General features: G+C 56.7%; 1 long non-coding RNA gene across 1 annotated transcript; it reads left to right on the top strand.

Annotated features, from left to right (window-relative positions):
• The first annotated feature begins 280 nt into the window (after window positions 1-280).
• Window positions 281-4,298, top strand: LOC110259228 (uncharacterized). The gene is made up of 2 exons (XR_014836564.1): window positions 281-2,296; window positions 3,489-4,298. It is a non-coding gene; the product is annotated as an uncharacterized LOC110259228 (long non-coding RNA).
• Window positions 4,299-22,465: the final 18,167 nt, after the last annotated feature.

Here is a 22,465-nt window from a genome sequence, read left to right on the forward strand (position 1 = left end):
AGACAAATCAAAGGATAGACAGAGGAACCACACAGTGGGCGGGTGGAGGCTGCCTGGGTTGATGGACGATGGATGGAGGATGCTGGTGGGTGAACAGGTGGAACGGTGGTCGGATGGCAGGATGGACGCCTGCGTGCTCATCGGGTAGCCTGCTGGAATAGCTGCGTACCTTCGGGCAGGTGATGGAGGTGTTGGCTAGAAGGATGATAAACAGATGGGCGGGTCCAGAGGTAGGCGGGCAGTGGAAAAGTGAGTGGGCAGGGCTTTGCCCTAACTCCCCGTACCTGCAGGAAAGCGGAAGCCGGCCCTCGGAGGACAGGTCGTTCCTGAGCGTAGGCTACGTCGTGGTTCCTGACCTCGAGGTTCTAGAATCCGAGAGGTGAGAGGGGCCATAAGTGTCACACTGGTGTCCTGGCTGGGGGCCTGGAGAGGAGGACAGCCTCCAACAGCTGCCACCTGCCCCAAATGCCCACCTGAAATGTGTCTCTCATCCTGGCCTCGCCTTGTCATAACCGTGGACTCCGAGGTGGCTCCCACACTGGCATGGGTGGTTCCCTGTCTGGGGGTGGAGGAGGGACCAGCAGAAGTGTGGTCCCTGGGAGGCAGCTGTGAGGGGTCCTCTGAGACCTGAAGGCCCAGGGGGCCTCAGAAGCCTCTGTCCCCCAGGCAGGAGTGACAGCTGCTGACCTGGCCATGGCCCCAGTCATTCGGCTGGCTCTTCCAATGCACCTGCTACATGCAGGCACTGTGCTGGGTGACAAGAAGGAGAAGGTCTGCCCCTTGATCGATGTCACTAAAGGGAAGGGACAGCCCTACCCCCTGGGATACGGGATACAAGGTCAGCCCTGGGGCCAAGGCTGAGAGCCTGGCACGCGGTAGGGTTTCAGCAAAGGTTTGCTGAGTGGATACACAACAAGGCTAAAAAGCACAGACTTTGAAGCCAGAGGGGCCTGAGTCCAAGATCCTGATTCTTCCCTTTCGGGGCTGGGTGGCCCGAGGATATCACTTCACCTCTCCGGGTCCCAGGTTCCTATTCTGTAAAATGCAAAGCTTAATGTTAGTTTGGTAGGATTTTTGTGAGGGCTCGCGGGGAGACGGCGTTCGCAAGGTGCTTGGCTCCTAGTAGGAGCTCAGCAGATGTGCTCCAGCTGGCCCCACCCCCCGGCCGCAGGGCTCCAGGCTCACCTGTGGGCGGCTGAGGCCCCGCCCTCCTCCTCCTGGCAGCTCCAGCCCCCAGCAGGTGACTGCAGAGGCTCTGGGTGCCAGCCCTGGGAGCGTGGGAACTTCCTGCCGCCCTGTTTGTCTTGGGCTGCCGGGGGAGGGGCTGCCACCCTCTGTCTGCTCCAGCGAGGCTCCTGCCAGGTCGCCCAGCGTGAAAAGGAAGAATTGTTCCCGTGACCTTTGCTTTCCTTGTCAGAGGTGATTTCAGCAAGTACCGCCCCTCTCCCCTAAAAGCCAGGCCAGCCTTGGTTCCCACCACCTAAGGGACACCTATGTACCTGGGCAGGCAGGGCCACTGGGAGAACTGGCAGCCTTGCCCCTGCTAGCGGGCGTGAGGCCCCACACCCCTCTGTCCCCACCCCTGAGCCAGGAGTTGGCCAGGGTTCCCTCCTTGTGTCAATATCCCCCCACCCCTCACTCGGGCCTCGTTTCTCTTTGCTGAGTGAATACACAAGACTGAAAATCACAGACTTTGAAGGCAGGACCTTGCATGGGACCCAGCCCAAGGTCAGAGGCTCAGTCAAGCTCCCCACCCCCCCAGAGCAAGGCACCCTCTCCGCCTCCTGCTTCTACTCCACCCTGCTCTGGGAGGGGTTAGTGCCAGTCTCTAGAGGTGGGCCACAGGTCTCTACCTGGTTAGAGCAGCTTTCTCCACCGAGTTTTTATCACTCCGCCTCACCCTCCTCCACCCCTGGCCATGGTTCCCAGCCCGGCACCGACTGCGCTTTCCCTGCTTTGACACGGCTGGTGGCCCCAGCGTGTCACCCTGGCAGCCGCAGAGCCTTCTGGAGATGAGCCATGTGGTGGCCACTGCAGGCAGCACAGCCGAGGTTAAGGGCAGCCTCGGATCACGGAGGCTCCGTTTCCGATTTTCCAGAAGATGCTGATTGTTAATGATCGTTGTTCTTTCCTTCTGGGGCATAAAAAAGCAGGGTCAGCTCACAACCGGAAAAGCAGCAGGTCAAGGTTCCCAGAGTATGAAATGTCAGCCTCCGGCGGCAATGACATTCACCCAGAGGCACTAAAAATAGACGCCAAACAGAAGCATCAAGTCTCTGGAGGCTGGAGAAATAAGGTGAGCTTGGGGCAGAAACAACACTCGCTGATCACACGTGTGGCCCAGGGGCAGGGCAAGGGTTTGACTTTTTTCTTCTTAAGAGACAACAGGAAAGCGAGCTTGAGAAGGGGCAGCCCAAAAGGACATTGCTCTTTCAAGGATGACCTTGCCAGATGTAAAATTCAGATGACGACAGAACCTGCAGCGAGATGTGACCCCGGGCAGGCTTGAGGTTTGGCAGATCTCATCCCCACTGGGCCCAAGAAGGCAGTGCTTAATGTCCTTTCTGCCATGGGGGACCAGCCATGGTAGGCTGACTGCAGCCAGCACAGTCCAAGAGAAACTTTGTGATGACAGAATGTTCTGTCTTTGCTCTCTCCCACAGGGAGCCGCTAGCTGCGTGTAGGCGTCAAGCACTTGAAATAGGACTATTGTGTTTCAGCCACAGAATTACTCATTTGATTTCATTTTAATTGATTTCGATTGAAATGGCCAGTGTTAAATAGTGGCTAGTGGCTACCATATTGGACCGCATGGTTTTAGGCTTTAGGAGAAGAAGAGCTGCAATTGATTAGCAATGTCTGCTAGGGATACAGGATGGGAAGAGAGGAGACAAACGCTGCGTTACCAAATGACCAGGGGAACTGGCATGGACTTAGGTCACCTGAGGCCCAAATCCTTGATTCCGACGCCTGAACAGTTTTCATATTTAGAAGAAAATGTATCTGTGAAGTTTAGTGCTACATGTCCCATCCTTTAGTTTCATGACCTTTGACTCCAGGCAACTGCCAGTCTCCTAACTGGTTTCCCTCCTTGTGGGACCCCGTTTCTCATCCACTCTCTATGTAGCAGCCAGAAGGGTCCTCCCAAAATACTAATCCAACCATGTTCTACCCTGCTCAAAACTCTTGCTGGCTGGTCCCCACGGCCATCAAGACTCTTCCCTTCAGTCTCATCCCCTCTTCTTCTTCTGCATTTCCACCCCAGCACACACCCCACTGATGCTGGCTGAGTCTTTCTCTGCTCCACTGCTCAGGGAGCCCTGAAGACCTGGGCTATCTCTTGCCCCATATTGACATCCACCACCCAAAGCACAGGACCTGAATACCTCCTACTGGAAGGCTCACAGGATTCCAGGAACTCTCAGGTGTATTTTCTTATTATGCCCTTAAAGTAATAAGACAAATGCCATTATTGCTCTGCTTCACAGACAAGGAAGCTGAAGCCCAAAGGAGGGGGAAGGGTTTGGCCAAGGAAAAGATCAAAAATGGCAGATATGAGATGCAGACCTGGGTACATGTTATTCTCAAACCTTGCTTTCTACATGGAGCAATCTGCCTCAACATAGTGGCTGTGCTGAGATGGGAAAACAGGTCCCAAGACTCCAGTCCAGTATTTCTTCCACAACTGACTCAACACATGGTAGGTGAAAGAAGGGACAGATGGATAAGTAGATGGATGATGGGTGGATGGATGATGGATGGATGGATAGTTGGTCAGATGGATGGATTTGGGATGGATGGATAGATGGCTGATGGATGAATGGATGATGGATGGATGAATGGATAGTTGGTTGGATGCTGGATGGAATAGGGATGGTTGGATGAGGGATGGATGGAAGGATGATGATAAATGGATGGATGACGGATGGATGGATAGATATTAGATAATAGATGATGGATGGATGATAGATGGATGAATGGATAGTTGGTTGGATGCTTGGATGGAATAGGGATGGAAGGAAGGATGGATGATAGGTGGACGGATAGATAATAGATAACGGATGATGGATGGATGAATGGACAGTTGGTTGATGCTTGGATGGAATAGGGATGGATGGAAGGATGAGAGATGGATGGATGGATGGACGATGGATGGATAGATGGACAGATAATAGATAATGGATGATGGATGGATGGGTGGGTGGATGTGTGGATGGATACATGCATGCATACACTCATGAATAAATGAAAAGACAACAAAACGGTGAGAAGTGAAGTAAAATGTCATGACTAGGGAAGCGGGTAAGACAATGTCTGCATTTTTCTTAACCATTTTTCAGGTGTATCAAAACTAGCAGGTCAGGCAAAAACTCTTGGAGGCTTTTGTGTTTGATGAGATAAGTGAAGGGTAAGCTCTACGTGCATATCAAAAAAGCCCTGGGCTGTGCCAGGACCTGCTTCTCTCTCACCTCCGCCTCTGCCACACCCCCCACCTCGCCCGGTGGTGCACGGAGCCCCTCCCCCGTGCTGCTTTCCCATGGGAAGGCTGGGAAACAATAGCAATTTCTTCTGAATGGAGCTCTCCCCTGAGCCAAAGAGTAAACAGGAGCCAGGGAAGAGCCGGCGGCCAGCGTAGCTGCTCTGCGGTGATTACATAACCAGGACATACCTGGGAGAGGCTCTGATCCAGGGGATTTTAACAGGGGCGGGAGGAGGGCGGGGCACGCCCTGCGCAGGAATGGCTGTGCAGGTACCTGGCCCGGCTGGGAACTGGAGCCGGGGTGTCCGGGAGGAAGTAAATTCGAGTGTCACTTTCTGAGGGCGTTCTTACAGGAAGAGGGCTCCCCGCAGGATCAGTACCCACCCAGTGCAGCAGGGTAGGTTCTGTTATGTTCCCTTTTCCAGATGGAAAAAAAATAGAAATGGGGCACAGAGAGGTGGCATCTGGCTCCCGGCCTAGGGGGTTAAAGGAGCTGGAACACCTCCCACCTCCTCTTTCTCTCCATCCCCCACCCCCATTAAATCTTGGGTCCGTTTATTTTCTCTGTTTTCTAACCATTGGTCCACCCGCTCAGTCCCCAGCAGTTCCCCTTCCCTCAGGACCTGCTTGGGGACAGGAGACAAAGTGAAACAGAACCTGGCCCTGCCTGGGGAAGAGGCACTTACCAACGAGGGCCTGAGACCATCTGTATGTGTCTGGGATGTGATTCTGGAACTTTCTGCCTGTGAGGCACACAATCATTTTCTCACCTGATCTGCTGAGCGATTCCCAGGGTCACTCTTGCTTGTGGCAGAAGAGCCTGAGGTCCCCAGAGGCTCAGAGGCTGCTCCCTGGAGACCCGGGGGCTGGGGAGGGCTGCCCGAGGGCGGCCTGCGTGGGCTCGAGCAGAGCATCCAGGAGCTTCTCGAGCAGAGGAGGAGGCAAGGGCCGCGGCTTTTTCTAGCCCCGAGCTGTATGCTCCAGCAAAGATGCCAGGAGGATGGGGGTCACCTCACCAGACCCAGAGACTGCCGGCCTCGGAGCTCCCAGGGTGGGATCGGAAAGAGACCCCAGGGACGCTGGGACAGAGCCTGGCCCGGCTGGGGACAGGTGGCCCAGACCAGGGGCCTTAGCCCTTGAGCAAGGTTGAGTCAGACAAACCCTTCTCTGTGGGACCTTGGACGAGTGCCTCTCCTCTCCGAGGATCAGCAGCCCCATCCGCAGACCGAGGCCAGTGGAAGGCATCCGTGTTGATGCCCAGTGAGACCCGGTGAGCCTGTAGATATGTGGGTGCACGGAAAACAGGGAGCCCTGCCCGCAGGCGAGGCCCGGTGCCTGGACATCCTGCTGCCTGAGCCCTCGGGGGCTCCTGGACAAACAGGTAACCCCTCAGGGGCAGGCACCAGGGTACAAGCCACATCATGCCCCCCTCTCCTGCAGCACCCAGGGGCTGCCAAGCACCACGCATCATTACGTAAGCCGCCTACCCCACCGCCACAGACCAGCCGTGTTGCCACGTAAATAGACTCTTGTATTTACCTACCGTGAGGGAGGGAAAGGCCTGCCTGGTGGGGGCGGGCACAGGTGAGCTCAGAGGCCTTTGGCTCTGACTTCTGTTCTGCACCAGGTGTGCACACATCCTGTGCCTGGCAGCCGGGCTCGGGTGCAAAGCCATGTCCTGGGAGCACAGGCCACATGCCTTTGGGTCACTTGCTTGGGTGTCAGCAGCCAGCTCTGGCTGGGGCGGGGGCGGGGTGTGGGCAGGGCTTCCTTTGCAGGCAGACGAGGTTGGCCTGGGCCACATCGGAGTGGCAAGCATCTGATGACCCCCCATGGCTCCAAAGCTCTGCCAGCTGCAGGTACCACTCACTTGTTCTTGATGGATAGAGGACTGTCTACACTGGGTTGGCAAAGAGCGCGGAGGCTGGAGGAAGGAGCCCTGGGAACTTCCATATGCCCTGCGTGTAGCCCTAAAAATAATTCATTAATTAATTTTAAAAAGAGCCTGCTATGTGCAGCGCTCTCTCTGTTCTCAATAGGAGAACAATAGGAGGGGTCTCACCAGGCACTGGATCTTAGACTTCTTGGCCTCCAGAGAAATAAATGTTTGCTATTCGGGGCGGGGGGGAAGAGAACCTACTATGTGCAGAAAATCTTATGTGGTTTATCTTTAATCCTAGAAAGTTCTCAATGTTCATATTCTTTTTTTATGCAAGAAGAAACTAAGACTCAGAGAGTCAGATAAGTGACTCAAGACCACACAACTAATGAGATGATGGAGTTAAGATTTGAACCCGTGTCTATCTGAGCCCAAGTAGTTATTTCCAATATATATGACGCCCCCCAGGCCTCAACATTTTCGCCAGCATAGGGATAGTCATACAACCCAAGAAACGGCCTCACTGGGCTTTTGACCAAGATGGCAGCCTTGCGCGGCATTACCAGTTCATGGATATTTGGCTGGATCGATGATTGGACAAGTGGGTGGACAGTCGGATAACTGGACAGAGAGATGGATAGGTGGCTTTATACATGAGTACCACATTTATAAGTGGGCCGGGAAGGTGGAGATACAGACAGATGGTTGGATGGATGATTAGATGCCCCATAAACAGATAGACTGGATCATAGACCATTTAGGTAGATGAATGGATGGATAATTGAAGGAGTGAAGGGTCACAGGATGGATGGATGGAGGGAGGGAGAGAGGGAGGAATGGATGGATGGATGGATGGGTCGTTGGGTGGATGGGCCAAGAGACGGATGAATAGATGGATAATTAAGCAATGAATGGGTCAATGAGCCAGTGGAGGGGTGGATGATTGGAATGAAGCATAGAAGTCTAGATGGAGAGATGGATTGAAAGTTTGGTGGGTGAAGGAATGGATGAGTCCTTTCTGATCTAACTCTAGTTGCACAAGGGACTTTCTCAATCATCCAACACCCATCCCATGCTGAGGCTCAGCTCTGTTCTGGGGATTGTCAGAATTACCTCATGGAGCCAGAGTCCCCGCTACTATGCCAGCCACCCTGGGGCAGGCAGAAGAGAATTCCAACAAGAGAAACTGGAGGGAGAACCCTGGGCTGGAGGAAGGAAGCCTGGGGATATCTCCAGCCTTGACACTGCCCTGACATACATCCCTGGAGGGCACTGCCATCTTGGGGACTCTGCCACAGGTGGGCAATCGGACAGGTGTGAAGACCCAGACAGATGCAGGTAGAGCCCTGGAGGCCCCTCTCCAGCCCCCAGTGCTGCTCCTCAGAAGTGGGAGTGGGCAGTGTCCCCAGACACACTGGCTGGGACCAGCTCCAGGGGCTTGTCCAGCTTCAGGACTAAGATGCTGGCCAAGAAAGCCAACTCACCACAGCCTGCATGCAAAGGCAGAGAGAAGACGCTTGGTTTGGCCAAAGGTATCCCCTTGAAAGTGCGCTGGGCCAAGGTCAAGGCCTCCTCAGGACCCACGTTCCCATCTCCAGTCTGAGCCTATTTTGGACGCCAATGTGAGTTAGGAACTTGGTGATTTTCATGGGGAGGGAGTCAGGGAGGTCCTGGGATGGGGGCAGGGGCGTGGGAGGGGCAGCAAGGGATGGGAGCCATGATGCGCCATCCATGCCCCAGAGTGGGGGCAGGAAAGGGCAGCGGCGTGGGCAGGAGGCCCTGGCAGCGGCATGGGCAGGGCTGAGGGAGCCAGGAGCCCTTCCAAGAGAGCCCTAGTCCCCTTCTCGGCTCGCCTTGGCCTTGGCAGTGTGGACAGCTAGGGCTGACTCCCACCACAGACCTGCCACAGTCTCAGGGTCACCGTGGGCCCCAGCCCTTCCCCCAGATATCCAAACTGAGGGGCCAGGCCTGGGAGGAGTGGGGGCAGCGAGGTGGGAGTCGGGGGCTCGCTGTTCCCAGCACACCCTGCCTGAGCCGCCTGCCCCCCACCGATCAGCCGTCAATCCCGTCCCCAGGGAGGCAGCGTGCAGGCCCTGGACCTTGTCAATCTGCGGGAACATTCGGAGCCTGAGCCCCAGCGTTCCCACGCCACGTCAGCTGCCAAGGAGGGGCCCCGACGGCAGTGTCCCCGCCTGTCCCAGACCACCCGCCCGCAAAGGCCCGAGTCTCCCATTGCACGACTTGGCAAACCAAGCCCACCAAAGACCCTCACGGCCGCCCAGTCCCAGAGCACGGGGTCTGGGGTGGGGCGCACTGTTTCCTGGGCTCCTCGCAGGCCCCCCTCCCCTTGTGGTGTGGGGTGGGGCCGCCAGCCCACCAAGGCAGGGGGCGCAGAGCCTCTGCGGGCTGTTTGTCAGGAAGATCCACTGCTTCTGGAAGCCTCCCTCGAGGGCTGGGGTGGCACAGCTGGGGCAGGAGGCGAGCCTGGGTGGGGCCCCCTTTGTGCCCACGCCTGCACTCTGTCCCCTCTGGGCCTCCCGCTTGGCCCAACCAGGGGCCTGAAATTCCTGTGACCCCCACTTTCCCAAATCGTCTCTGCACCCGGCTGGCCCCCTCACTCTGACCATCCTGCACCCCCACGCCGACCCTCCGACCCTCCATCCCCACTGCCTCCTCACTGGTCCCTGGTCAGCCCTGGGTCATCCGGCTTTGAACTTGAACCCTGGGAAGCCCATCTCTGCTCCAGCTTCTTGTTTCCCAGCCTCCAGCACAGCCAGCATGGCTGGGCCCAGGGGCCTCTCTGCCCTCCTGTCTTTTCTCCCTTCCTGGGAAGGATTGGGGGACCCCCTGCCCCAGGCTCCCAAGGAGCCAGCAGCCTGAAAAGACCCCCCTCTGAGGTTTTGTGTAACTGTGTGGGACCCCCCCAGCACCCGCTCAGGACAGAGCCCACTGCTCTTGATGGCCTGGCAATTTCCTTCCCACCACAGAGGCGGAAAGCCCTCCCACCCGAGGGAGCAGACCCCCATCTGCCCCACACAGTATGGGGGTGTCTGGAAGGTCCCTGCTCCCCCAACCACCGCCCCCCAGAGGAAGGATGTGCCATCTGCCACATGCAGCAAGAGCAGCCCCTGGCCCACCCTCTAGACAAAACCCATGCAAGCCCAAGGGCCCAGAAAATAAAGCCCAAGTCTTTACCAAGGGCCAATCAGAGCCTTTCCTACGTGCCTCTGACGGGAGAGACACGGAGTTTCTCAGGCTCATCTGACCTCAGAAGTGCTTTCCCCGGAGCATCTTATGGGACCATGGTTCCTGGGAGCCCTTTATGAGAAACACCCAAATTGTTCCTGAAGCCCTGGAGCACTGGGTTCCTGCGCTCGGGCCCAGCCCGGTGTGTGCTTGGGGTCAGAGGAGGATGCTGAGAAAGCTCCAGGTACCAGGCATGGGCTCCCGGCTTCCCTCACCCACACTCGGTGCCTAAGGTCTGCAGTTGCCTCCCTGCTCTGAGGACTATGTGACGCTGAAGCCCATGTCACCACCACTGGGGGGCGGGGGGGACGTAGCTGCCCCTCCTGGGCCTCTGGAGACCCAGAACCGTCCCCCACAGCCAGGACAAGCCTGCATCCCATGGCCTAGAACGAAGCTTCGGGAGGCAGCAGGAAGGCCCGTACAGGTGGCTGGGTCCCCTCCTCAGTAAAACAGGTGGGGTCTGCCCCTGACACCCCCCCACACCTCTCCCCGCCCTCCCCTGCCCACTGCCGCCTCCTCCCTGAGCTGCAGCCTCCAGCAGGCAGGGCCCCCAGGGTCCAGGAGGGCTAGCCACAGAGCTGGCCAATGCTGAACCCAGCCTGAGGGCCCCAGCACCTGTGAGTGGGCGTGGCAGGCTTCCAGGTGGGCTCCAGGCAGGTACCCCCTGGCCCAGCTCCCCGGCCAGTGGCCCTCCTCCTTCCAGCCTGACCCTGGGTAGCCACCCACACTCTACACCGGCACCTCCGATCTGGCTGGAGCCTCTTTCCTTCTATTGATTCAGCGTCTAAGCGGACTCCCATTGGGTTTGTGAAGGGCTCTCCACGCCTCATCTTTCCGCTGGGGTCTTTCCCAATCCTCGGGGCACTGCTTACTTACCGCTCCCTCCTGAGTGCCAGCCAGCTCCCTCTTCCCCTTAACATTCCTGCCTCGTCCCCCCACCCCCTGCCCACCCCACCGCCCTGGCCATGGCCTTGCCTCACCACAGCGCCCAAGCCTGGCAACCTTAGGTCCGGGTGCATTGCTAGAGCTCAGGCATCCATTCTTTCCGTCCTTCCTTCACTTAACCAGCTTGGCTTTGCTTGGCTTTGCTTGGCAGTACCCGCAGCATATGGAAGTTCCCAGGCTAGGGGTCAAATCAGAGCTGTAGCTGCCAGCCTACACCACAGCCACAGCCACAGCAACGCGGGGTCCAGGCCATGTCTGCGACCTACACCACAGCTCATGGCCACACCGGATCCTTAACCCACTGAGAGAAGCCCGGGATCAAATCTGCGTCTTCATGGATACTAGTCAGGTTCTTAACCCACTGAGCTACAGTGGGAACTCCTAACCCGCTTTTCTTGAGTGCCTCCTCTGTGCCAGCGCAGGGCCCACATCCAAAAGCAGTGCATCTCTGGGAGCTGTTACAACCTCCCCTCACCTCCACCACGGAGGCCGATGAGGTTACGCCCACTGTACATATGAGCAAACTGAGGCCGGAAGTGGTTCTCATGGCTTTGTTCACACCGCTGTAAGAGCCAGGATAGCAGTTTGTGCCGTCTGGACTGAAGCCTGGGAGGCTGTTCTGGCTGGCATTCCACCGCCTGATATGTAACACCGACCTGGGCCAGGTGGCTCAGTGACAGCTCCAAGCCTTGGGCCCCAGAAAAACCATACTTTACAGATGTGGCCAAGGCGCTGACACTGTCCTGGCTGGAAAATTTATGCCCTCTCCCCACTGGCACCCTCTGTTCACCCACTGTGGGCACCCTGGCAGCACCCACCATAGAAACATCAGGCTTGGATGCCAGAGTGGAGACGGGTGACTCTGTTTCTAACTGGCCATTGTCTGCAAGGGGGCGGGCACTGGGAGGGCACCCCCAGCAAGCCTCCATCCCTGCCCCTCGCCACCCGTCCTCCCGCCTCACACAGGCATCGGATCGAGGCCTGAGCCGGGGCTCCGTGCGAAATATCCCCCTTCCTTCTTGACGCTGAGGCGCTGCAGCTGAGCTGTGGCTTCTTCAGAGGGTCCTCGCCTGACCCCCCAGGACTCCCCCCAGGTCTTAGCTCCCTGCATGCCTCCGTGTTACCCACAGGTGACAGGACCCACGTAGGTGCGGTTGCTGCTGGACTGCTGCCCCCTCTGTGAGGACTCTTCACCCCCACAGCTTCAGGTGGGGTGATACCCGCCTGGCACACAGGAGGTGCTCGGTGAATGCTGTTGAGGAGGACAACGGGGGGCCCTGACTCAACCTCCTGTGGGGACCTCGCTTGCTTCTGGTTTCCGCAGCTGAGATCCTGCCCAGCTCAGGGGACTCTCAGGAGGACACTGTCATGTCCCGCATTCTGCCCTCACACCAACCCCAAGTCCTGGCCACCAGCTTCAAGAGGGGCCCTGTGGGGTCACCTATGGGGCCCTAAGATGCTCGGTGCCAGGCCCTGTATGCAGTAGGCACTCGGCAGTGCCCATGCTGGTTCTCTCCATTGTCCCCATGGGGCGGGGAATGTGTGTTTGCAGCAGGACGTGAGCAGGTTCAGTTCTGCTGTGGAAGCCGAGAGAAACAAACAGGAGCAAGAGTGTGACTTACAGACAGAAAGGGGGGAAAGACCAGCCATGTCACCCTAAATCTGCCACCACGTGACACCCAGATGGTCCCCTTCTGCCCAGACACGCAGAGAAAACTACAGGTGTTTAGCCGGCCCCAGCAAGGCATAGGTGTGTTTCTCCCGTGGAGCAGGTGCACGCTGACTCCAGAACCTTCCATCTGCCTGAGTCCTGGGTCCACCTCAGCTCTGGGCCTCAGAGCCACAGGGCCGTGAGGGAAGCTGAGGCAGCTGAGCGAGAAGCCCCCACGTTCTCTCTCACTGCCCCTGCCTCCTGGCTGCCCACAACCCTCTTCCTGTCACCGGCTCCTCCTCCGGCCACCAGGTCTAAACCAGGGAAGCTGGTGGTTCCGCGTGTTGGCAAGTCCTTCCCAGGTGCCCATTCTGTGCCAGGTTTGGGGCACTTGGGGCCCAGTTTTCTTCAGCTCCTTCTGGGTCCTTTTAAATCTTTCTGGACCTTTCCGGATCCTTCTAGGGCCCTGCTCATGTCCCAGCCACACCCCTCTGCCCCATTGCTAGCTATTCTGCCCAGGGAGGGAGGGAGGCCTCAGTCCTAGGGTCTGGGGGTCCTTTTGGCCAGAGCCACTCACAACCTCTTGAGACCCTTGGGCCCCAGGGGGTCCAAGAAGTAGCCAAAGGAGCCACCTGTAAGGATGGGTCCTTGAGCACCAGTGAGCCCCAGAGTCATGGCCCAACGCACATCGGCTCCAGCACTAAAAAGACCTGTGGGCAATCAGTGGGGCAGGGGGACCCCAGGGACATATCCCATAGATGGGGCACAGAGCAGGGGCCCTGGTGGCATCAGAGGGGGCTTTGGAGCTGGGAGGGCTGAGCAGGGGCTGCAGCTCCAGTGCAGGTGGGAGAGAAGGAGCCACAGAGGCCCAGGGACCCCTGCACTTGGAGAGGCAGGCAGCTGTGCCCGGTGACAGGTGGCCTGCTCCATGGAGGCAGAGGTGGCCCAGGCCCAGCAGGGGCCTTGGAACACAGCCATCTGGGTCCCTTCGTGGTGGGACAATGGGGACCGAGGAGGGGTCAACAACCTGCTTCAGGTCACATGGACAGTCAGTCAGGGAGGGAGCTGGGCCTCTATAGGTTTTGAGTGCCCTGGTCTCAGCCTCGAGCTGGCCCCTTTTGCCTCCCTGAAGTCCAAGAGGAGCAATTGGGTCTAGAGGGTAAGTGTCAAGGTCACATCAGCTGAGGCAGCCCAGAGCCCAGGGAGGAGTGCTGGACTCCTGCTTTCAGAGCCAAAGTGGGAAGCGCTTCCCTCCCTCAGCCTGGATATCCAGTTGTCATCGTCCGTTTACTCAGCTGTTGTCCCTCCAGACTCGGCTGACACAGCAGGTGCTCATGGAGTGTTTGTGGGGTGGGGGGTGGGGAGGTCAGTTGGGATGAGTGGGCAGATAGAGGGATGGATACAGTGCTATAGACTAAATATCTCCCCTCTGCAGTGCACACACTAGAACCCTAAGCCCCCCAAATTGAAGGTGTGAGGAGGTGGGGGCTGTGGGTGACGAAGTCATGAGAGTGGAGCCTTCACGAATGGGATCAGCGTCCTTATAAACGACCCCAGAAATTTCCTTCCCCACCTCTGCCATGTAAGGACACAGCGATGCGTCTGCCATCTGTGATCAGAAAGGGGTCTTCACCAGCCAACAGAACGCCTGGGGTCAAAGGTACAGCTAAACAGGGGCTGGCCACATCCTACCCTCCCACCAAGGCCAAGGAGGGACCCCCAGGGCAGCCAGGAGGCAGATCCTGGAGGAAGGAGTGGCCGCAGGGCCCTGGAGTAGGGTTATGAGACTGAAGTTCTGGTTTCGGTCTGACCAGGATCCAAGACTACTGTTACCATGTAGAGGTGACATTAAGGGGAACTACAGGGACAGACCTTGGGGCACGAAGGAGGCCCTGCAGAAGAGGTCCGAGACTGGAGGAAGAAGACGTCTGAGGCTGAGGCTGAGGCTAAAGACCTTTCCAACCCATCCAGTCACCCTAGCAAAGCTGGTATCTGGCTCTTTAAGTCTTAAAGGGCCCTAGAGGTTTTACATGTGTCTGTTTCAATGGGGGGCACCAGGGAGCAACCCACCCCTTAATGCCACCATCCACCTGACAATTTCCAGGTGAATCCTGATACCCCAAGTGCAGGATAATGGCACATGTGAACTCTGAGGAGTCTGGGGTAATATCTCCCTCAAAGCTGAACCTGGCTTCAGGAATCTCCAGGAGCTGAGCTTGCAAACGGGTATAGCCACGGACCCAACTTTCTAGACACTCCCTTCATCATCACCTAAGACTGGTTTTGCTCTCCTTCCCCCAGGCCAGCCACATCCTAATTCCCTAACCTCAGTGAGTGAGCCATGACATATGTAGAAATATTTAATTTAATTTTTTAAAAAAAGCCAGCATCCCTATGGTGAAAATTCCAAAATGCCATTGAAGAACTTAAATCAAGTCCTGGATCAATGAAAAGAAATCTCCACGAATTGTGTACTCTCACAATGGGCCAAATCTCCAGGGATTCATACACTTTTTCTAGTCCATTCGGAATCCCATCAAGGTTCTGTGGTGGGGTCTGAGTCATTTTTTTAAAAACTAGACCAAATCTTCATTTTTAAAAAAGTGGTGCATAGGAACATAATGATCAGGAGGAAAATCAATCTGCAAAAATCTCCTAAATGACTTTGGAAAGAAAAACCCTGCATGTATGAAAACTCCCTCCGCAGCCACGGCCATTAAACTCTTCCTACTGTGGGAACAGACAGACCAGTGGAAGAAATAGAGTTTAGAAACCTCCATAAGTCCCTCTAGGAACTTAAAATACAACAAAGGACAGACTCTTCACTTGAAAGAGTTGGGAAAACCAACCCTCCATCTGGAAGAAGTCAGTTAAATCCCTACCTCACGTCACACACAAGAGTAATTTCCAAATGAATTATGAGTGAAGGAGTCTTTTTTCTTTTTCTTTTTTTTTTTTTTTAATCTATAAGCACAGGGAGGAGAATCAAAGCAAATATTCTTATAATCCTACTGTGCAGGAAGTCTTTCTAAGCAAGACAGGAAACCCAGAAACCATTAAGGAAAAAACAAACATTGAAAATTGAGTACACACCACACATGAAAAGTCTTAAAGGTTGTGCTTAAGGAAGGCCACTCTGGTGGCCAGTGTGGAAGAAACGTTGGCAGAGGACGCCAGCTGGAAGGTAAGGAGGCATCTCAGGGAGAGGAAGTGGCCCTGGTCCCACTAGGAGGTATCAGAAAGAACCAGCACAGTGGCCAGCAGGGGGTTGAGAAAAATGCCAGGATTGCATTAGGGTTTAAGATACATGCATAGAAACCAGCTTCATTAACAGAGGGCTTTTCCCTAAGCGATCTTTGCTAGAGAGAACTTCATCTTACCTCAGCAAATGTACTCCCTCACCTGACCCAAAAGGGGCTTTGGTGTGTGTTTGATGGCGAATGGACATGTCAGCGGTCAGGTGAGTCAGGCTGAGTGGCGCCTTTCAGCCCAGGTAGTATGATGAATAAAGAATAGGGAAAGAGATGGCCAGGGATCAAAGACACTGCGGACAACGGCCAGCAGGACAGGACTGAAAGGGCAGCTGGGACTGGACATGGAGGGGATCCTCAAAGCGGGGGGCCTCTAGATGTGGCTTCCTCCGAACCCCCACCCAACTTGCTTGCTCTCCCAATGGGGCCCTGGCTGTGCCCCAGACTCCCCTGGAAGGCTCATTAGAGCAGAGGGCTGAGGCTGCTCCCAAAATTTCATCCTTTTTTCAGATTCTGTTGGCTATTCTGTTACCTGTGACTTTCCTTGTGGATTTTATTTATTTATCTATTTATTTATTTATTTTTGTCTTTTTGCCTTTTCTAGGGCCGCTCCCATGGCATATGGAGGTTCTCAGGCTAGGGGTGGAATCGGAGCTGTAGCTGCTGGCCTACGCCACCGTCACAGCAACACGGAATCCGAGACGTGTCCATGACCTACACCATAGCTCACGGCAACGCTGGATCCTTAACCCACTGAGCGAGGCTAGGGATCAAACCCGCAACCTCGTGGTTCCTAGTTGGATTCATTAACCACTGCACCATGAAGGGAACTCCTCCTCATAGATTTTAGAGTTGGTTTCTTAATACCTGTGAAAGGGCTTGCTGGGATTTTGATTGGACTCGTGTTGAATTTACAGATCAAGTTGGGAAGAACTGACATCTTGACAATATTGAGTCTTCTAGTCCATGAACATGGAACACCTCTCCATTAACCCCCCGGCCTGAGCAAGTCTGAGGGGCCCTGAGGCTTTGCATTTCTAGGTGATCCACGTGACCACACTTTGAGAACCATTATGTAAGTCCCTGAAGCCGGCCTGGTTTGGGAGCTGGGGCCATTCTGAAGATTGGGAACCTTCTAGGCTGGGCCCCAGGATGCCAGAAGGAGCTTTGGTTTCCATGCAAATCATCGCAGGCTGGCTCTGCTGGGATTTGCATGCTAACAGTGGACTTTTTTAGATTTTTAATCTCCAGCAGATAAGCAGTGGGTGCCAGGAGTCTGCAGGTGTGGAGGTTCAAGGAGATACAGCCATTTGTGGGAAAGGGTTTTTTCTCTAAGTATCCAATTCCTTAATGTTTTGGGTGAATTTCTTGCCTCTTGGGACTCTCCCTTCCCCCACCCAAGAAATACCTTCCCAGGAAATCTCAGAAAATCAACCCCAGGCCTAAAACTAAGGCCCTGCCCTCCCCCAGCAGGGCGTGGTGGTGGCCTCTGGCTGACCCCAAGGTGTGTCCAGCTGGGTGGCCCTAGAAGGGGACTGAGCAGTCAGAGGACTCCTTGGAGGACAGAATGTGACAGTGTGAGTGGAGGGCTAGCCCACCGGACAACCTAATCTCCCCTCCCAGAAGCAATGAGGCCGAGCCCGGGGAAGAGGCCGGCCTCCCAGATAGAAGGCTCACCTCGGGGAGGCTCAAAGGCCACTACCAGCCTCCCCTTGCTCAAGCAGGTGGCTACTGATGGCCGCCCTCCCGCCTGCCTGTGACTCCGATCCCAGGCACTCACTCGACCCACCACCTTCCCTTCCTCCAGACCCCAGTCTGGGATGCCCAGCAGCGTGAGTCGGGGGCCCATGGGTGGTGGCTCTGACCCTTCGCCATGGCGGGAAGGGTGGGAAGTCTTGGAAGGGGTGGCCTCACTCTCCACTGGGGGCCCTGACTGTTCTCCCCAATTCCCGGTGTCTGCAGGGGCGCTGGGAACAGGACTCCATTCCCAAGTCCTCAAGGGGCCAATCCAGAGGCTGCTCTTGAGAAGAAGGGACCCCAAGAGGGAGGGGTGGGGAGCCCCGAATGCAACTTTGCCACTTGGTCCGGGTGTCTGATCAGGACACAAAGGGGGCCAGAGCTGTTTCCATGGACCCTAGACCCAGTCCTGTGGGTCATCAGAGCCACAGCGTGAGCCTTGCAGCCAGCAGAGGGGCCTGCAAGCTCTGTCCCTGTGTCCCCAGCACTGACCACCCCCTCCCCCCCAAGGGGGATCCTGAGCCTGGAGTTCTCTGCACACACCCACTGCTTTGCAGCCAGGCATCTGTACAGTCAGCTCGGCTGCCTTTCAAAAGGTCCTGTAAATGGGATGGCTTGAACCACAGTCACTGTCCCCAGTCCTGGAGGCTGCAGTCCGAGCCCCAAGGGTGGGCAGGGCTGGTCCATCCGGAGGCCTCTCTCCTGGGCGTGTAGACAGACGTCTCCTCCCCGTGTCCTCGAAAGGGCCGTCCCTCTATGTGTCTGACCTCCTCTTCCTATAAGGACCCCAGTCCTATGGGATTAGGGTCCCACCCCGGTGACCTCACTTGATCTTCACGACATCTTTAAAGGTCTTTTCGCCAAATATGGTCGCAGGTGGAGGTGCTAGCAGTGAGGACCTCAGTCTAGGAATCTGAGGGGACACAACTCAGCCCATAACGGCATCTGTCTCCAGGATCCTCTCTTAACGTGCCTGTGTGGAACGGGGAGGGCAGGGCTGTGCCCCCACCGGGCGCTCAATTTATATCAAAGTGGGAAGGGGCTCAGGTCCAGATGGCTTTGCTCCTTGCCTTCCTCTTTTCTCAGGTAAGCAAGGCCTGGTGTCCCAGGAGGACTCGGGGCTGGACGGCCAGAGTTTCGGGGTCTGGAGCTCCGCCTGGCCAGGTTTGCAGCCAGTGAGGCCAGGACCCCAGCAAATGTGTGCCCATGGGTAGTGCTACCCATGCCTTCTGGGTGGGACCCTCACCCATCCCACGGAGCCCGTGGCTCCTCTCTGGGCGGCCCCCACATCAGGTTTCATCCATGCGCAGAGGGGAGAAACGTGACTGTGCAGCTGTGGGGATCGAGGGGCATCTGCAGAGGAGACCCAGACAGAGAGCCAGGAGCATCCTTGTCACTGTTCACAGTTCCTCCCGCAGCCACTCGAGGGAAGGTAGTGGTTCTCTCCCTGAGCTTCAAGGGCGGGACGGCGAGCACCCACCAGCCCCTCTGTCCTGGCACCCAGGGCACCCATGGCCACCGCCATGGTCATGTCCCAGTGCCGGCAGCCAGGAATCCCCAAAACCAACCACCCATGGGGCACCTCTGAGGCAAGCGACAGTCCTGAGCCTGTCCTGGAAGGAGGGGAGCACAAGCTAAAAGGCACCAGGCAGGCAGCAGGGCCAAGAGCCTGCGGCTTCTAAGGAAGGGAGTCAGTCGTGGGCGAGGGCACTGATGGGCAGAGAGAAACAGAGCTCCTATTACACAGAAGGCTGAGCATCCAGGGCTGAGCAAGAGCCCACACGGGGTCAGGGCTGGACCCAGGATCTGGACATCTGGGCCCCTCTGCCACCTCTGGGCACGTCTCCCTTCGGGCGGTTAGGGCAGACGTGTTAGTGGCAGCCTGTGCATTCATTCCTGACGGCTGCTGTAACCGATAACCACGAACTTAGCTTAAAATCACAAAGATTTATTCCTCTACAGTTCTGGAAGCTGGCAGCTGGAAAATCAAGGTGTTGGCAGCAGCGGGAGGAGGCCCTAGAAGAGAGCCCGTTCCTCGTTTTTCCGGCATTCCTGGGCTCATGGCCCCTTCCTCCATCTTCAAAGGGCATCCTCGCTCCCGCCTCTGCTGTTTCCATGGTCACGTCTCCTCTGATCCTGACCCCCGCCTCCCTCTTATAAGGACCCTTGTGATGATGTTGCCTCCCCACCCCCACCCCCATAAACGAGACCATCTCCCACCTCAGATCATACTCTTCACAGCTGCTTTCTTTGGAGGTGACTCTAATTCCTGGATGGGCTCTGACTGATTAGATTGGGGTCACATGCCCAGTTCTGCGTCAACCACGATAGACGGGGGGAAGGAAACAAGAAGGGGAACTTCTTTGCACCCCTTGAACCTCATGGACTGAGAAAGGATTTTGCACTGGGAGGGGCACCAAAGCGACACACACAACACGGTGCCCCATGATGGCCCCATCTGTTACCATGGTCACCTTCCAGCCTCGTCCACGCGGGAGATGTTGGAGAACCATCTACATCCAGGGCACAGACGGGCATGGCTGCCCAAAGGGGAGGGCTAGGCAGAAGTGGAGTCTGGCCAGGTGTGATATTGTGATTTTTAATAAGAAATATATATATATTTGGTCTTCATCCCCCTTCCTGGCACAGAGCTCCTAAAACCCTTGGAATTTCCTGTGAAGAGAGCATAAAGGTGTCTTTTGTTATGTTAATAAGGTGATTTGGGGAAAGTACCTAAGGACGGAGGCTGGTTGCCATGGAGACAACCACCCAGCAATTGCAACTTTCAGTCCCACCTTCCGGGAGGGGAAACCATCCCCAATATCCAATGAATTAACCAATCGTGCCTGTGTAATGAATCCTCCCTAAAACCCCCAAAGGATGGGGTTTGAGTTCTGATGAGAGCCTTTGAGCCTCTGGATCCAGCCATTCCTGAAGCTGAAATCCCTGGGCTTTTCAACTTAAAAGCCAGAAAATATTCCTGTTCAAAACAGATATGAAACGTGCATACAGCGCCCCTGGTCTTTGGAGAACAAGAGAAATTGCTTAGCTAAGGGGCCAGGCTTGTGCTTCCAGGGGCCTGAGTGCCTATGGTTTGCCCTTCACCCAGTCACACCACGCTGACCAGCAGAGAAGACACAGTGCTTCTGAGGGAGCCCCCATTCGCAGACAGCCAAGGCCCAGTCCATGCACTGGACTTCCCAGCAAGAGAAGGAAATTCTGGATGAGAGAATTCAGAGTGACAGATGAGCAAAGGATGGACAGGTGGATCTAGACAGTGTGGCACTGTGGCCCACCCCAAAAATGCCAGCATGGGAGTTAGGCTGGTCTCTTCCGTGGCCACGGCCAGCTCCCCCGTCGGCTTAGATCGAGCCACCTCCCTGCCTAGGAACCATTTCCCTCATCCCTAAAAGGCGGTTGGGTGTCACTGCAGGTGGCAGGGCCATGATTTATACTTAGCAGGGTCCCTTTCACACACCCTCCCCCTTCACTCACTGCACCTCCACGACAAGCCAGCCAAAGTCATAAGTCACGTCCAGGCTGAGGCTGCGAAGGGCCCCGTGTGTCTGTCCTCTGACAGAGCCCTGAAATGAAACAGCCTGGAAACAGAATCTCTGGGATGGGGGCAGGGGGCGGGGCGGGGAAACAGCCCTGAGAAGTGGCCCCCTTCCCTTCCGATTCCGTGTGAGGGAAATTCAAATCTTTGCAGAGCGTGCCTTTGAGATTTGGAGGTTGGTCTGTTACTGCAGCAAAACCGAGCTCATCCTGACTCACTCAGAAGAGACGGCAGATCTGGGGCACACACACCATCACCGAGGGGCTGGCACCTGGGCAGACATCACTAATCCATCTAGGCTCTCTTTCCTCCCCATCTCAGCACGTGCACGGGCAGCTGTACCAAGGGGTCCCCAGACAGTAGGAGGTGACAAGATCCCTCGGGCGCACGCCTGGCCGCTCAGATGGTTGGATCATTTGCTTGCACCCTCTCGTTGAACCCTCCACGGGGGCACTTGGGAGGACCTGTCGCCTTCCTACCAGCCAGCGTCCACGCGTGTCCAAGTGTTCCAAGGGGTGCTGAGCCGAGGCTGCCAACCCCTGCCCCTTCCAGCCGCCCTTCCCCCATCACCCGCTCCAGGAGCGGTTTCAGCCTGGGTGCTGTTCTCCTCACCCTCTGAGCTGCTACAGGCAGAGCCAAGTAGGGGCTTGTTGCGCTGAAGACTCTGGGAGGAGCCGGGCCTCCCCGTGTTCTCATTCTTCTTCAGGGTGTGCCCGGCCTCAGACCCAGGCAAGACAATTCACTTTCGGTGGGGCCCCTTCCAGAAAGAGTGCCGGGGCTGGAACCAGAGCCGCGTCCTGGGGTCAGCTCCCGCCCCGCTTCAGAGGCCAGGGAAGGGCCGTCCTGGGACACTGGCTCCAAGCGGACGAACAGAGCGAACATGACTTTTTACAATGGGGCTTTGATCTGCCTAATGTCACAAGACAGCCGGGGACAAACGCCAGGCCCTGGGTGACTCCCGGTTCCCACAGGAGATGCCCAGCGCAGGTATTCACACGGGGAAGTTCTTGGCAGGCCCGTCCCCTGGGTCTGTGCCCATCACAGACACAGCACAGCAATTAGGTTTTGGAAAATGGAAGGTGAGGTTCATCTGGCCAAGGCTTCAGCCTCCGGCCGCAGGGCAGCATCGCAGGGAGGAGGGAGGCCACCCCCGCGGGAGTGGGTGCCCGCCTGGTATGAACGAGAGCGAGCGTGAGGAATTCCTGTGGTCCAGGGCAGCCGGCCGGGCACAAAGGCTGGGCTGGCGCCCTTGACAATACACGCTCTGTCCCCGGCTGACGGTGACCTTGGCCAAGGCGCTCCATGAATGGGCCATGCCGCTCCCAGGTGTGTCCAAGCCGCCAGCGCTGGAAGCACATGAAGAGGCCAGGCCGTGGGGAGTGTTTGCAGGACCTGTTGTAATGCGGGTGCCCACGAGGGCTGCCCTGGGGCTCCGGCCAGGCCAGGGAGGCTGCCAGAGGCCCGTCCTGGGGCTGTCAGGACACATTACCTCCACCTGTGCTCGGGAACAAAGGCCTCACCTGTAACCCGCTCCCATCCCAAGGTGGATGAAACGGTGCATGCCTCCTGCCAGCAGCTCCGGTTTCCCAGTGTGCTCCCCTCGGAAGCAAGGCCGAGGCAGGATATGCCGGGGGCCCTGGGAGGGACCAGACTTCCTGAGTGCTTCCTGCTCCTGCCTCCTGGTCACCTACTTCTAAGAGGTGTCCTGCAGGGACCGCTG

Source organism: Sus scrofa, chromosome 2, assembly GCF_054392235.1.
Source record: "Sus scrofa isolate SSC_HxYL_T2T_F1_AM1 chromosome 2, Sscrofa_HxYL_maternal_Yorkshire_Landrace_v2.0, whole genome shotgun sequence".
Classification (NCBI taxonomy): Eukaryota; Metazoa; Chordata; class Mammalia; order Artiodactyla; family Suidae; genus Sus; species Sus scrofa.